General features: G+C 47.6%; 1 protein-coding gene and 1 non-coding gene across 3 annotated transcripts in view; both read left to right on the forward strand.

Moving 5' to 3' along the window:
• LOC125963032 (homeobox protein ESX1-like) overlaps positions 1 to 13,968 on the forward strand; it is a 34,190-nt gene that overhangs the window by 12,927 nt on the left and 7,295 nt on the right. The window contains exon 1 of one of the 2 annotated variants that reach the window (XR_007474787.1): positions 11,702 to 11,952. The exons of the other annotated variant lie outside the window; for it this stretch is intronic. The gene's annotated coding sequence lies outside the window, so the exon portion shown is untranslated. Of the gene's footprint in view, positions 1 to 11,701; positions 11,953 to 13,968 lie in introns of those variants that run through there. 2 annotated transcript variants of the gene reach the window in all.
• LOC125963165 (small Cajal body-specific RNA 20) lies at positions 8,562 to 8,706 on the forward strand. Its single transcript, XR_007474994.1, has one exon. It is a non-coding gene; the product is annotated as a small Cajal body-specific RNA 20 (non-coding RNA).

Here is a 13,968-nt window from a genome sequence, read left to right on the forward strand (position 1 = left end):
ATGAGAACTCTCATGATTTACTCTCTTAACTTTCATGTGTAACATACAGTTGTGTTAATTATATTTATCGTGTTGTGCATTACATCCCCAGTACTTATTTGGCTTATAACTGGAAGTTTGTGTCATTTGACTGCCTTCATCCGTTCCCCACCCCACCACAAATCAGATCTCTTTTTCTATGAGTTTGTGTGTTTCTTTTTGAAGTATAATTGACCTACAACACTCAGTTAGTTCCTATTACATAGTGAGTGGGTATTTCTATCTATTTCAAAATGATTTCCACGATAAGTCTAGTTATGATATGTCACCAGAGATATCACATAGGTATTGATTATATTCCCCACACTGTACATTTCATACCTGTGACTCATTTATTTTGCAAGTGGAAATTTGTACCTCTTAATTTCCCCCACCTATTTCTTTCCTTCTTCCACCCCCCTCCCCCTCTGGCAACCACATGTTTGTTCTCTGTATCTGTGACTTTGTTTCTGTTTTGTAATGTTTATTCACTTGTTTTGAACCCAAGTCCCCTGCGTTGAAAGGCAGATTCTTTACCACTGGACCACCAGGGAAGTCCCCAGTATTCTCTCTTTATCTTTAAGTTTTGCCATTTTTATGACAATGTGTCTTGCTGTGGTCCTGTTTGGGTTGATCCTGTTTGGGACTCTATGTGCTCTCTGGACCTAGATGTGTGTTTCCTTTCCCAGGTTAGGGATGTTTTCTGCTATTATGTCTTCAGATATGTTCTCTGCCCCTTTCTTTCTCTCTCTTTTCCGTCTGTGACTCCTATAATGTGAATATTAGTATGCTGGACATCTCTTAAACTGTCCTCATTTATTTATATTCTTTTTTCTTTGTTCTGTTCAACTTCAGTGATTTCCACTACCCTGTCTTTGCATTCACTGATCTGGAATGTAAAGACAGGGTAGACTGTTGATTTCTTCTGGTGTATTTTTCATTTCAGTTATTATAGTCTTCATCTCTGTTTTGTTCCTCTTTATATTTTCTAACTCTGTTCAAAAACTTCTAATTTCTCGCAAACTGGCTATTTTGAATTGTAACAACTGGCTTCATTGGTCCTCTGGCTTTGATTGTCTCATGACTATCCTAAGGGATTTAACTACTGTGAGACCTCAGATGGAATGCTGCCATGACATAGGTCACGTTTTTCGTGCCCATTTAAATTCTTACTTGCATCATCTGCATTAATTTCGGTATAAAAACGTAAGTCCAAATGTAGCATATGGTTTTAAGCTCTTACCTGACCTTGAACTCTGGGCATTAGATCTCATTTTTCCATAGATAAAAATATCATCAAGCATCTCACAATTCAAAAGTTGACACAAATTTCTGAAAGAATTAAAAATATAAAAGGACTAATTACCTAATTTTAGATGTAGCCCCTTTATACCTGAAGGCTTTTCTTCTCAATATTTGTTCTGCTATCACCAGGTGCATCCAAGAGGACAACAAGAGGTGCCCAAACAAGCAAACAAAACTAAGATTTAATGAGAGTGGGATTGGGTTAGGGGAACACCAATACCTAAAAGAGGCTTAGGACAGTCAAATTGACGCCTTGTCCCACGTCTTATTCCACTCATACCCTTTATCACAGTCTATCCACAACAATTATTTTCCTCTTATATCATTTTTTAAAATTGTGGTAAAATTCGGGCTTCCCTGGTGGCGCAGTGGTTGAGAGTCCGCCTGCCGATGCAGGAGACACGGGTTCGTGCCTCAGTCCGGGATGATCCCACATGCCGCGGAGCGACTAGGCCTGTGAGCCATGGCCGCTGAGCCTGCGCGTCCCGCAACGGGAGAGGCCACAACAGTGAGAGGCCCGCGTACCACAAAAAAAAAAAAAAAAAAAAATTGTGGTAAAATTCAAATAATATATAATTACCCATTTTAAAGTGTATGGTTCAGTGGCATTTAGAACATTCACAATGTTCTGCCACCATCACCACCATCTAGTTTCAAAACATATTCATCGGGACTTCCCTGGTGGTCCAGCGGTTAAGCCTCTGCACTCTAATGCAGGGGGCCTGGGTTCAATCTCTGGTCAGGGAACTAGATCCCACATGCCCCAGTTAAAGATCCTACACGCGGCAGCAAAGATCCCGCATGCCGCAACGAAGACCTGGTGCAGCCACATAAAAGCAGACAAACGTATTCATCACCCCAAAATGACACCCCTATTTATTCAGCAGTCATTCCCCAGCCCTCCCTCCCCCAGCCCCTGGCAACCGCTAATCTGCTTTCTGTCTCTGGATTTGCCCGCTCTGGGCATTTAATCCTCGTGGAATCATACACTATGTGGCCTTTGCTGCCAGCTCCTTTCACTTGGCATAATGCTTTTGAGGTTCGCCCACACTGTAGGAGGTGTTAGTACCTCATTCTTTTTTTCTCTGTGTGCCACCATATGTCAAGATTTATAGGTGACAAAAGAACTGAACGGGGCCCTGGGGATTTACAAAGTTACAAAATATACATGTAAAAAGTCTAATAAAATATTTGAGTTTAAAAGCAAACCAAGCCAAATCATTCTAAAAGGAAGAGAAGAAAGTGCTTTCAAATCGCAGATTTCTCTTACTAGATCAATAAACTGGACTTGATTTTATAATCACTAATGTTAAAAGAATAATATGGATGTATAATTTTTCATTTTCTGATAACATACCACTTTAAATGAAAGAACTGTACCCTACACCCAGGAGACTAGGGTCAAGCGATAATCATCTGGATCATTATATAAAGTACCTTCAGTGAGTCAGAGAACAATAAAGTCAAGTCCTTTTTATAAAATAGCCAACATGCGATAGAAACTATTTTTCTCGTTCCACAGATGAGGAAGTTGAGTCTCAGGTGTTTAAAGCCATTTGCTGGGAATTCCCTGGCGGTCCAGTGGTTAGGACTCGGCGCTTTCACTGCCAGGGGCCCTGGATCAATCCCTGGTCGGGAAACTAAGATCCCGCAAGCTGCACGGTGTGGCCAGAAAACGAAACCAAACCAAAACAAAACACTCACTTGCTTAAATCAGTAGGGGAGCAGAAAACCCAAGCGTAGGGTTGCAGGCTTGCCTCTGCCTCTTCTGGGTGTTGGGGTTTGGAGAAGTGGAACTTTGGGGTTTTTCTGTGTATTATCAAACTTTTCAAATAAGCTGTACTGATGAATTAATTATGTAATAAAAAAAAGCTAATTCAGCTTCTCGAATACACTTTGTAGATAGTGGGCCACAAACAAATCTAAGCTATCGCTTTGTAAGGAGCCAAAACAGATTTGGACAGGTGGCTGCTTGTACTCATGATTTAATCATCACCCAAGTACCTATAACGCATGGTTACTGTTAGGAATTAAAATGATACTATCATTTCTCCTAACTAGCTATAATCTATTTCTAGATAGAGCATACTGTTACATGATTCTTTATGGTGTAATACAAGTGAGCCAAAGATAAACTCTGTATATTGCTTCTATATTGTTTACTTCTTCACAGCAGACCGGGACCCGTTAGCTCAAAGGTACCTATCCAACTGGTGTAAATATAGCCTAAATAAGCAGACACTTATAATATTGTTAAAATGGCCACACAACACAAGGGAACTGGCAAACAAGCCGTAGAGTCTGCTCCGCAGTTGGAGAACGCATTAAACAACCTCCTGCAACCCCTGAAGGCCTCGGCTTCTAAAAATACAGAAACCAAACTCTCACGCTTCATGAAAACGTTCCTGGATCAACAGACCAGGAACATAAGCTATCTGGAATACCAGCTTAACTATCCCAAGGACTTAGAAAAGGCAGCCCAGAGTGAGGGACAGCTTGAAAAGGCTGCTAAAGCATCTGAAGCATCAGGTAAAGAGACAACATCTGAAGGCAACACGGCAAGTCTTCCCACCCAGCAGGTCCCAAAGTTGGCTACAAGGACACACGTTCTTTCTCAGCATCGAACTTGAAATAACCAAAGGCAAGGACAACAGGCCACTAGATACATTTCAGAAGGGTTATTTTAATAACACAAGCCAATTCTGCTTGTGTTCCGGGTATTTTCTGCGTATGTTTGTGCTTCTATCACAGACATGTGCTATAGGGTGCACACCTGTGTAGTATCTGTGTGTGTGCGTGTGTGTTTTCTACCTGGCAGTTCCATTGGAAGAAGGCCCCGTGAACAAACGTAAGATCTACCTGCTGCTCTTATTTTATTTTTCATTTTTATTTTTTTAACATCTTTATTGGAGTATAATTGCCTTACAATGGTGTGTTAGTTTCTGCTTTATAACAAAGTGATTCCGTTTTTCATATACATATGTTCCCATACCTGCTGCTTTTATTTATTTTTATTTTTAAAATGAATTTATTTTATTATTGGCTGTGTTGGGTCTTTGTGGCTTGCACGGGCTTTCTGTAGTTGCGGCGCTTCTCTCTGCAGTGGCTGCTCTTGTGGTGGAGCATGGGCTCTAGGTGTGCGGCCTTCAGTAGTTGTGGCACACAGGCTCAGTAGTTGTGGCGCACGGGCTTAGTTGCTCCGCGGCATGTGGGATCTTCCCACAGGCAGACTCTTAACCACTGCGTCACCAAGGAAGCCCTACCTGCTTCTTTTAAATAAAGTGATTATCCTGGATCAGTGCTCAGGGACCACCACCTCCTGGCTTCAGGCAACACTCACCCAAGAGGCTCCCTTTCAGTGTTGAATTAGCTGGAACCAGAGTTCTCCCAAGGATGTTGAAGGTGACAAAATACACTTGAAGGCCACATCATCCGTCAGCTCTGAGCTGCGGAAGGAGCTATGATATGCTTTCCGCATCTGGGGGTGGGGGAGAGGGGGTGAGAAGAGCCGCATGCGGGCCTGGACAGTCTCCTCTTGTGTTACCTTCGCAGAGGTAGGCCCCTCCCCCTCCGCTAGCGTGGTTTCTGTCCCCACGTGCCCTCCACAACAGAGAAGGCGGTGAACAGAACTGGGAGAGAAGCCGACGGTGCCCCGCTCCCTCTCCTCCATAGAGCCCTATGAGTAGTCACTGCAGAAGTGTCCCTTGGAGTCCTCCTTGTACCTGACCTGGTCACCATGAATGGGCCTCAGGCCTGCTTTGAAACACACTGTTCTCCCATTCGAGACTCACACCACCCGTCTTGCACATCTAGGTGGTCCCAATGGGGCAGCGTGCAGGGAGCATGGGTGCTGGGGGAGAGGGTGGAAGAGAACAGGTGGGTCTGTGTAAACCCCTCACGGGCACCTGGCAAACTTCTGAGATGTGCATGGCCTATGATGGTGACTCAGGGCTGTTACTGCATGAAAGGAGGCCTCCTGGGCATTCGGTCTGAATGGAGTTGGCTTAGCCATTTCCATCAAATTTACTAACCCCATGTGACACAGAGAACAAATATGCAGAGGACTCACAACTTTATTGAAAATACAAAACATGCCCTAAAACAGTGGGTCAAGGTCTCTACTTCTATTTAATATACTTGGCAGGCATTTGGGGAACTGCTCTTGGTGGTGAGGTATGCAGAATTTGAAACTGGCTCAAAGGCCCTTTGGAAAAAACTGTCATGGACACCATTTAAGAGGAAACTAGGGCTCCCGTAGGATCACCGATGGTTAGGGACCAGGCCATGCCGCATGAGGGCACCTACAGGGAAACAAGTGTGGAAGAAGCCTGGGTGGAGAAAGCAACAGCATAGGAGGAAACGGCTGCATGGGCGTCATGTGTAGAATGGGTTGCACGTACCACAGGGGCGGCTCGGGCAGCATGGGCGGCACGGGCGGCATTGCTGGCATGGGGTGTACGGGCCACAAGAGCTGCACGGGTGGCATGGGTTGCACGGGTGGCATTGGTGGCATGGGGTGCACAGGCCACATAAGCTGTATGGGCGGCATGGGTGGCACGGGCGGCATGGGCGGCATTGGTGGCACGGGCGGTCTGGGCAGCAGGGACAGGTCCATCAGCAGTGGCTCCAGAAGATCGCATAACGAATTCAGCTCCTGACGCGAGACGGCAGGGAAGGGCTCACAGAAGGTGACGACAACAGGGGGCACGGGGGGCACGTTTCTGAGCATTAGTGCCCTCTGATGTCTCCTCCACTTGGCCCTTTTACTCTTAAACCAAGCCTTCAAGCAGAGAGAAAAAGGGATTGATTAGTATATTGAGCATTTCATGTCAGACATGAAAAATTGCATCAGGGAGCTCTCGGTGCCTTGAAGATTTGAAAGTGCATCAGGAGAAGCTATTTCCTTCTTGCTAAAGTATCTTAGGATATGTAGCTGAAGGCGCTCCCTTCAGCCGCCCTCCCCCGCAAGAGCGAGCACCGACTATGTGCCAGGCTCTGGATTGGCATATGGCTTTGTCTCTCCCCTCCCACCTTTTCTATTATTTCCCCCACTCTTACACGCAGGTGGAGCTGACCAACTGCACTCTGTCCCTGCTGTTATTACTGTGCCTGGGAGGTCTGCGTCCTGACAACTGACCGTCAGCTCCAGCTGCCACTAATCCCTACTCATTGGGCAGGTGTCACCTTAGTTATGGGGGAAGTTGAGCATAGGAAAAAGTGGGTGCCTTTTAAAATCATACTGAGGGGAACGGTCCCCATTTTGAAAAACCCATCTTTGGTTACAGTAAATAATCAATAGGAGTGGGTTGGATTTTTAAACAAAAGCTTTCCCCAAGGATGACTAAAAAGGGTCATTCATCCTCTGGAACCTTGGGATGGTTATAAAGAAGGAGATGGTATTGTGAGGGAGGTTTGGTCATGGGGGGCCCAGGGACTTTGTGGCTTGTCTTGCTGGACACCGGCGGAACTGAAGCCCTGGACACTGCCTTAATATTAGACTATAGGGGTAACGAATGCTTAGACGAACTCAGCCCAAATTTACTAAAACTCTTAAAATCTTTGCCCAGACAAGAGTTTGGGGGGAAAGAGGCATACCATTGTCACCTCTGTCAATTCTGCACTCTCCAACCTGCCCCACCCTCCAAACCTTCCTGGGCTCAGGACCAGGTCAGCTCACTCCGCTCTGGCTACAGTTGCAGGGCCTTGGAGCAGAGCCTCTGGTGCCCAGCAAGGTTGCGCCCTCTAGGAGCTGCTAATCAACCAGGAGATCCCCATCCTGTCCCTTATGCTTAAGTCAAGAGGGTGCAACCTGCATTTTAGGAGGACAGCCGACAACCACGTGAGTGAGGGGTCACAAAATGGCTCCCCCCTAAATATCTGCCAACTATTAACAACTGAAAGTAAAACCTGTCCTGTGGACTCCACTGCTCCCTCAGCATCTCAGTTAATGGAATTGTGCCATATTTAGTATTTTTGGATGTTTCCACTCGGCAAATTTTACATGAGACCAAGGGCCTCCTCTCTCTGTCGCCCCATCTTCCCTCTCCCATCTTAGTATTTGGGTCCTTCTGCTGCATGAATATGTAGTCGAGAAAAGCCAGTGTAATAGAGCTCATTTTGGGGGGTTCGAGCGTACCAATGGTCAAATCTGCATAAATATAGGCAATGTGCAAAGCTGGCTATGTGAGGTTCAGGCTGACACTACTTCCATATTTCCAATACTGGTTTCATAAAACAGCTCCTACTGTCCTTGCAAACCAAGGGGGGGTGTCCATTAAATGTTTCTTTGGGACGCTCATGCTGTAGAGTTTGGAAACAGATGAAAACATTCTCCCGTCTTCTTCATTTGTTTCTTGTTGCTCCTTTTCCCTTCAGAACTCCATTAAGAGACCACTACGTAAACCCAGGAGAAGCAAGCCACCAAAACTTCAGTTTCTCTTTTCCTCTGAGCTTGCTTTGCCTGCTTGAGAAAGCAGAGGCCTGCGCCTCCCAAGCCCTGGCCAGACCTGACTGTGAGCCCAGCCCGTGGCCTTAGGCCGCCAGCACTGCTTTCCAGACCCTACCACCAGCTCTGCAGCCCGTGTCCATCACACACGCTCTCTGCAGCAAAGCTAGTGAACCCGTCCTGATTCTTCTGTTTCTCTCTTTCTTTCTTTTCTTCTTCTTTCCCCCCACAAATACTCCTTGGATTTAACTTAGGCTTTTCTATAGTCTCAAATAATCACTCCTGATCCTTTGACTCACAAACTAGTCATCACTGGAAGAGCATATGTATTTCACCTTACCACAGGTAAGAATCCTGCCTGAACTAAGAGTCATCCTCCACTGCCAACAAATTCCACACACCCCATCTCTTCGTAACAGTACCACGAAAAGGAAGAAAAGCCTCAGGTGTCAGAAATTCCTCAAGAGACTATTCACGAATGCATTCGGTAGTCTCAAAACTTTGAACGTGTGAGGAATCCTCACGGCGTACGTTCCACTCTGTATAACTCTTGCCTAACTTCCACCTTTCTCAGGTCGGTGGAACTTTGTTTGAAATTGTTGTTTCAGTTTGTTTTGTTCTTTAGACATATGTCAAAGGTTGCAACTCGCCCTCCCACCTCCACTATAATGCAAAACCTACTATGTTAGCAACGCTTTCAGGCTGGCATAGCAAAGAATTCCAGAAAATGAGGATTTAGGGCTGCCACTCTCTCCACTACTTTACCAAACACTTAGAAACTCCAGCAGGAGAGGGCCTCTCTCCCATGGGGCTGTGTGTGTCGGGGGGAGGGGACCTCTTCTCCTCAGCCCTTGGGCTGGAAGCGCAGATCAGCCCTGGGGGATCCCTGTCGGGGCTGCCATGAGCTGGGCACCCTTGTTTTCCTACCTCAGACGTTTGTAGTTGCTGGGAGCCCCTACTTGGTCTACACCAGGCTGGGCCTTACGTGGCAGCACTGGGCACGGGGCCTCTGGCTTTCTTTCCCAGGACACTGCCAGGCTCTCATGGGCTGATCCTGGCCTAGGCTGTCCCCAGGCAAGGACGTATGCACCCCCAACAAGTGACCACCTACTGTACAGACACCCGCCAGTGAGGGGGCCTCTCACCTCCTGCCCTCCTAGACGCACCTGCTTGTTCCCAGCGGATGTCACCTGGAACGGGGTCCAGGCACGGAGGCTGTTGTACAAGGGCTTCTGAGGCCACCTCAGTTGGGGGGAAGCTCACCGTTTTCCCCGCCTGGACTGACCTGGGCGCCAGCCAGGCCGCTCCAGCCCTCAGCCCCCAGCTGTGTCTCCTGCACAGGGTCCCGTGCAGGATTGTGAGGCGGGGGTGGCGAGGAAGAGCCCTGAGTGGGTGCTGGAGAAGAAGGGCACCCCGGGCGTCAGGGCAAGGAAGCCAGACCTGCCCCTCAGCACACTGGCAGCAGCTCAAGCCCTGCCCTAGGCAGCGAGCTGCCTCCAGTGGGACAGCTCGGGGACCCAAAGCCTATGAGCTGTGCCACCCAGCCCGGGCCCTCGCCTCTGGAAAGTGTTCGACATTCAAGTGCCTCCTTCATCCGCTGACAAAATGGTGTTTTACAAAAGTTCTAAAAGATTCTAAAGTCCTAAAAGTGTTTGCTTCGCTAACCAAAGTTCTGAGAGCATCTTATTTTGTTCTGAAAGCAAGAAACCACTCTCTGTGGAAAAGATAACAAAAGAACAGCTGCGGGAGGAGCAGACTTGGACTCTACGCTCTCCCCTCTGCATCAGCGTCAGCGTAACGAAACATACATCAGTTGCTCGTCTGTTGTGTTCTGAGTGTGAATTATCCCCTCACTCCGATGCCTAAGTATTCATATATTCACTCCTTATGCAAAGCATTTATGCCTGGTTTTAAATAATTTAATATAGTTGGGCTCCTCGGTGCATTAATTTGAATAATTGCCACTTCAGACTTAACCTCAGTGTGACTCCACACAGAAGTGGTACCTAAAGGACGCCAGTGTTAGAAGGAATTGAACGTGTGTGTGTAGAATTGAGAGACATATATGTTTATATAGGTATAGTTTATACAAAGGTATATACATATATATATATATTTATATATTCACCTGTATATACAAGGAATAATATACTATGGTAGGTTTTTTTTCTTTTAGGAAATTAAAATCTTCTGGTTATGGGCAATTTCCAAAACCTGGGGTTTACTTTTCCCATTTACCTCCAACCGAGACCCCAAAGTTCAACCCTTATTTCCCAAACGTGGAAACAGCTACAAAAACAAACTGACATGAGAATGTCCAGGACAAAGGTGTCCAAGTCCCAAACCAGGTTTTAGATTGGCTGCACTGCCAAGGTGCTTTTTTCAGGTTTACTGACCTTCACTTTGTCTTCAGTCACACCCATGCACCTTGTAAGCTCCTGTCTGAGGGGAGAAAATTGGAAGTGTTCAGCATTGGGGGTTGCGGAAGAAACTGAATATAGGATGCTATTTCATCCTTTAAAAAAATTTCTTTTCTGGAAAATGTCAGTCACTTATTTTAAGAACCAATTTCTGCAGTACGAAAACTCACACATTTTCAGGTTATACAGTGAAAATAAGTTGACAAAGCATTTAAGGAAAGCCAAGTCTCATTAGTAAAGGAGGCACAGTTCCCCAAAACACATGAAATTCTAATCCAGTTTCTTTTAGTGTTACCAACTTCAAAAATGAATAAAAATCTCTGACAAAATATCTTTACTAACTTTCAATCATTGCTCTTGCCCATTTTATGATTAAATTAGACCTTAAAATAGCTCGCTTGCTGGACCAATCTATCAGTGATGAACAGGTTGGAGTACGTCCTAGTAGATATGAAAGGACGGCACAAAATGCTGTTCATTCGCTGGTTCAGCTTATTTTTAAAAAAAATTTTATCACCAACTCCCCAGTGCCGACCTAGTACACTATTCTGTAATCTGTAGCTTGAGGCTTCTTTAGAGACAGTTTTCTCACAAGAGCAAAATTTAAGGGAATGCAGAAAAATCACTAGTCAAGATAAATAATTTTCAAAACCACTACTTTAAAATACAAATATCAATGTAAATATAATCCATGAATAACTGATGATCGAAATTTCAGATAAAAGTAGATTCCAACTCTGCATTTGCTCCACCACGTCTCGGGCGACTCATTATTTATGTGAACCGGCGGCCCACAAAGCTCCCCAACGTGACTTATTCAAACACCGCACGGAAATATCGACCTCGATTCCCACCAGGCAGAGCCCCCGCCCCCGTCCTAGGCCCCGAGTGCGTCGGAAGGGCCGGGCCGCCGCCAGGCCTTGGGGCTTTCAGATCCGGAGCCGAGGAGAGGGACTCGCGAGAGCGCCGCCTGCCACCCGCGCGGCAGCCCGCGTCACCCGAGACGCCTGCTTACCGCATGCGCGCGCTGGGGTACTGAGTGTACTGGAAAACGCGCTCCAGGTCCTGCACCTGCACGTGCGTGAACCTGGCGCGGGGGCCCCGCCGCTGCCCGTCTGCGGCCTCGGGACCCTCGACGGCGGCCCGCGGGGGCTGCTCCTCGCCGCCCTGCTCTCCGCCTTCACCACCGTCCGCGGGGCCGGCGGCTCCGACGCTGACCTCGCAGCCTTCCTTTCCTTCTCCTTCGTCTCCCGCCTCTTTCCCTTCCGCGGCTGCTCCCTGCTCCGGTTCGGACTGAGCCTTCTGCTCCTCTCCCCCCTCTCCGGGAGGCGACATCTCCGCGGGCTTCACCTCTGCAAGGGAGGAAACCCAAAGAGAAAGATCAGGCCGTCGAGTGAGCCCGGCTCTGGGGAGGGCCTGCGTCCGAGGGGGGTCCTGCCGTTCGCCTCGCCCTGGGAAAGTACCTTTCCTGGAATCCGTTAAAGCGAGTGCCCCACCCGCCACTGACCTTTCGCTTCTTCCCGCTCCTCTTCGACCCCCAGCTTGAAGAAGCGGGCAATGGCTGCAAACGTGACGTCATAGGCATCGTGGCTGCTCTGCGGCTGACGCTCCATGTCCCGACTGCTGTCGAGGAGGCTGTGAGCTTCAGCAGAGGCTGCTCCGGATCTCCTGAGACCCCCGGCTCACGACTCAAGGCTAGAGCGGTGGCCCACGATCTGGCACGTTAAGGCTCCTCTGGCGGCTGGTCCGGTTTCAGAGATTCTGGTATGACGCCCGCTGTGGGTTTACCACAGCCTGCTGGGGGTTGGGTTAGCTGATGTGCGCATGCGGCAGGGCGTCGGCCATCTAGGGGCCGTCTAAGGGGGCGCGGGCAGGGTGCGGAGGATGTTGCGCGCCGCCCAGGCGCTGGCAGGGAGCATGCGTGAGAGCAGAACTCCGGGTTCCAGGTTGCAACCTAGCTGACTAAGTACTCCGCACTTGGTCGGGCGCCTTCCCAGACCAAGGGGCTGTGCCCGTTTTGTGGAGGGTAAGAGAGAGACCTCACCCAAGCTCCGTAGACCTTGGAGAAGCGTTTGGGGACTATCTCTTGACCGAGCCCTCCATATCCGGCAGCCAGTACCAAGAAGGGAACAGTAATCAAAGTAATACGGTCGCCCCTCGGTATCTGCGGGGGATTGGTTCCAGGACCCGCCGCGGATACCAAAATCGGCGGATGCTCAAGTCCCAGAGTCGGCCCTCCGCATCTGCTGATGCGAAACCCATGGCTATGGAGGGCCGCCTGTATATTTATTGAAATTTTTTTAAAAAAACACCAAAAACCTGTGTTTAAGTGGACCTGCAAGTTCAAAAGCCGTGTATTTGAAGGGTCGACCGTATTATTAGCTAGGAGTTTGCTTGCTCTGAATTTTTGCAATGAGGCTAAAGTTAGAGTCCACCATACTCCCCGGGTCTCCGGGAACAGGAGCTTGTTATGAGTATGCGGGGTGCTCAGATACACTACAGGGGTACAAACCAACCTAGCACACCCCTTAAGAAAGTCCATGGCCTGTAGATTTTTAGTAATGAATCCACATGAGATTGCAGAAGTTGAAACCTGCACAGTGCTTAGAGCATCTGAGAATGCATAAAGTGCAAGGGCTCCTCTTTGTCCTGGTTTTGACTATGGATAATGCAACTTCTGCGATGCGTCTGGCTATAGACCTTCTTCAAAAGCCTACTTGTTCCCTGTGCTGGGCGAGTGCTGTGGACCTGGTCGAATTCCTCCCTTTCCTGCTGCTGCCTCCTCCCCTTTTCCTCTAAACCTCCCTTTTCTAGAAATATCTTCCTGAGCTCTTGCTGTGGAATAAATAAAATTTATTTATTGTCAAATACAGAGAGCCAGACCAGATTGAGGGCCCTGAGATTCTTCCTACAAGGAGTGTTTTGTGGATGCTTCAGGATGTGTTAATATTCTAAATATTAAGACTAGCTTCTAAAAATGGACCCTATGCTTGACAATGTTTGTGAAGTATCTTAATTTTACCTGCACGACCACCATTCTCATTAACCCTATTTTATATCAGAAATTAAACTACGTTCATGGGCCCCAATTGTATCATGGACCCTAGTCACCTCATGTACTATGCCTAATAGATAACTACCCCCTGCCTCATGCTCCCAGAGAATGGGTAAGAAAACAGCTAAAATGTTTGGTTGGAGACTTCCCTGGTGGCACAGTGGTTGAGAATCTGCCTGCCAATGCAGGGGACATGGGTTCGATCCCTAATCTGGGAAGATCCCACATGCTGTGGAGCAACTAAGCCCGTGAGCCACAACTACTGAGCCAACGTGCCACAACTACTGAAGCCCATGTGCCTAGAGCCCGTGCTCCGCAACAAGAGAAGCCACCACAATGAGAAGCCCACGCACCACAACAAAGAGTAGACCCCACTCACCACAACTAGAGAAAGGCCGCGTGCAGCAACGAAGACCCAACGCAGCCAAAATATAAATTAAAAAAAAAATGTTTGGTTGGCCAATTCACTCTCAAAAAGATGGTAAGAGATTACAATCTGACGGCCTCTGTCTTTGACCAAGATATTACCTTCTCAGGATAGCACTTCCTGGAGCCAAACTACTGACATCAGAAACCTTGCTTTCTCCCCACTTGCTACCTGGCTAACCTGAGTTACATATTCTCCCTTAGCCTTAGTTTCCTTATCTCCAAAATCGAGATAACAACAGTACCTAATTCTTGGGGTTGTTGTGAGGATTAATGGAGATAATTTTTAAAATCTTTAT

Source organism: Orcinus orca, chromosome X (genome assembly GCF_937001465.1).
Source record: "Orcinus orca chromosome X, mOrcOrc1.1, whole genome shotgun sequence".
Classification (NCBI taxonomy): domain Eukaryota; kingdom Metazoa; phylum Chordata; class Mammalia; order Artiodactyla; family Delphinidae; genus Orcinus; species Orcinus orca.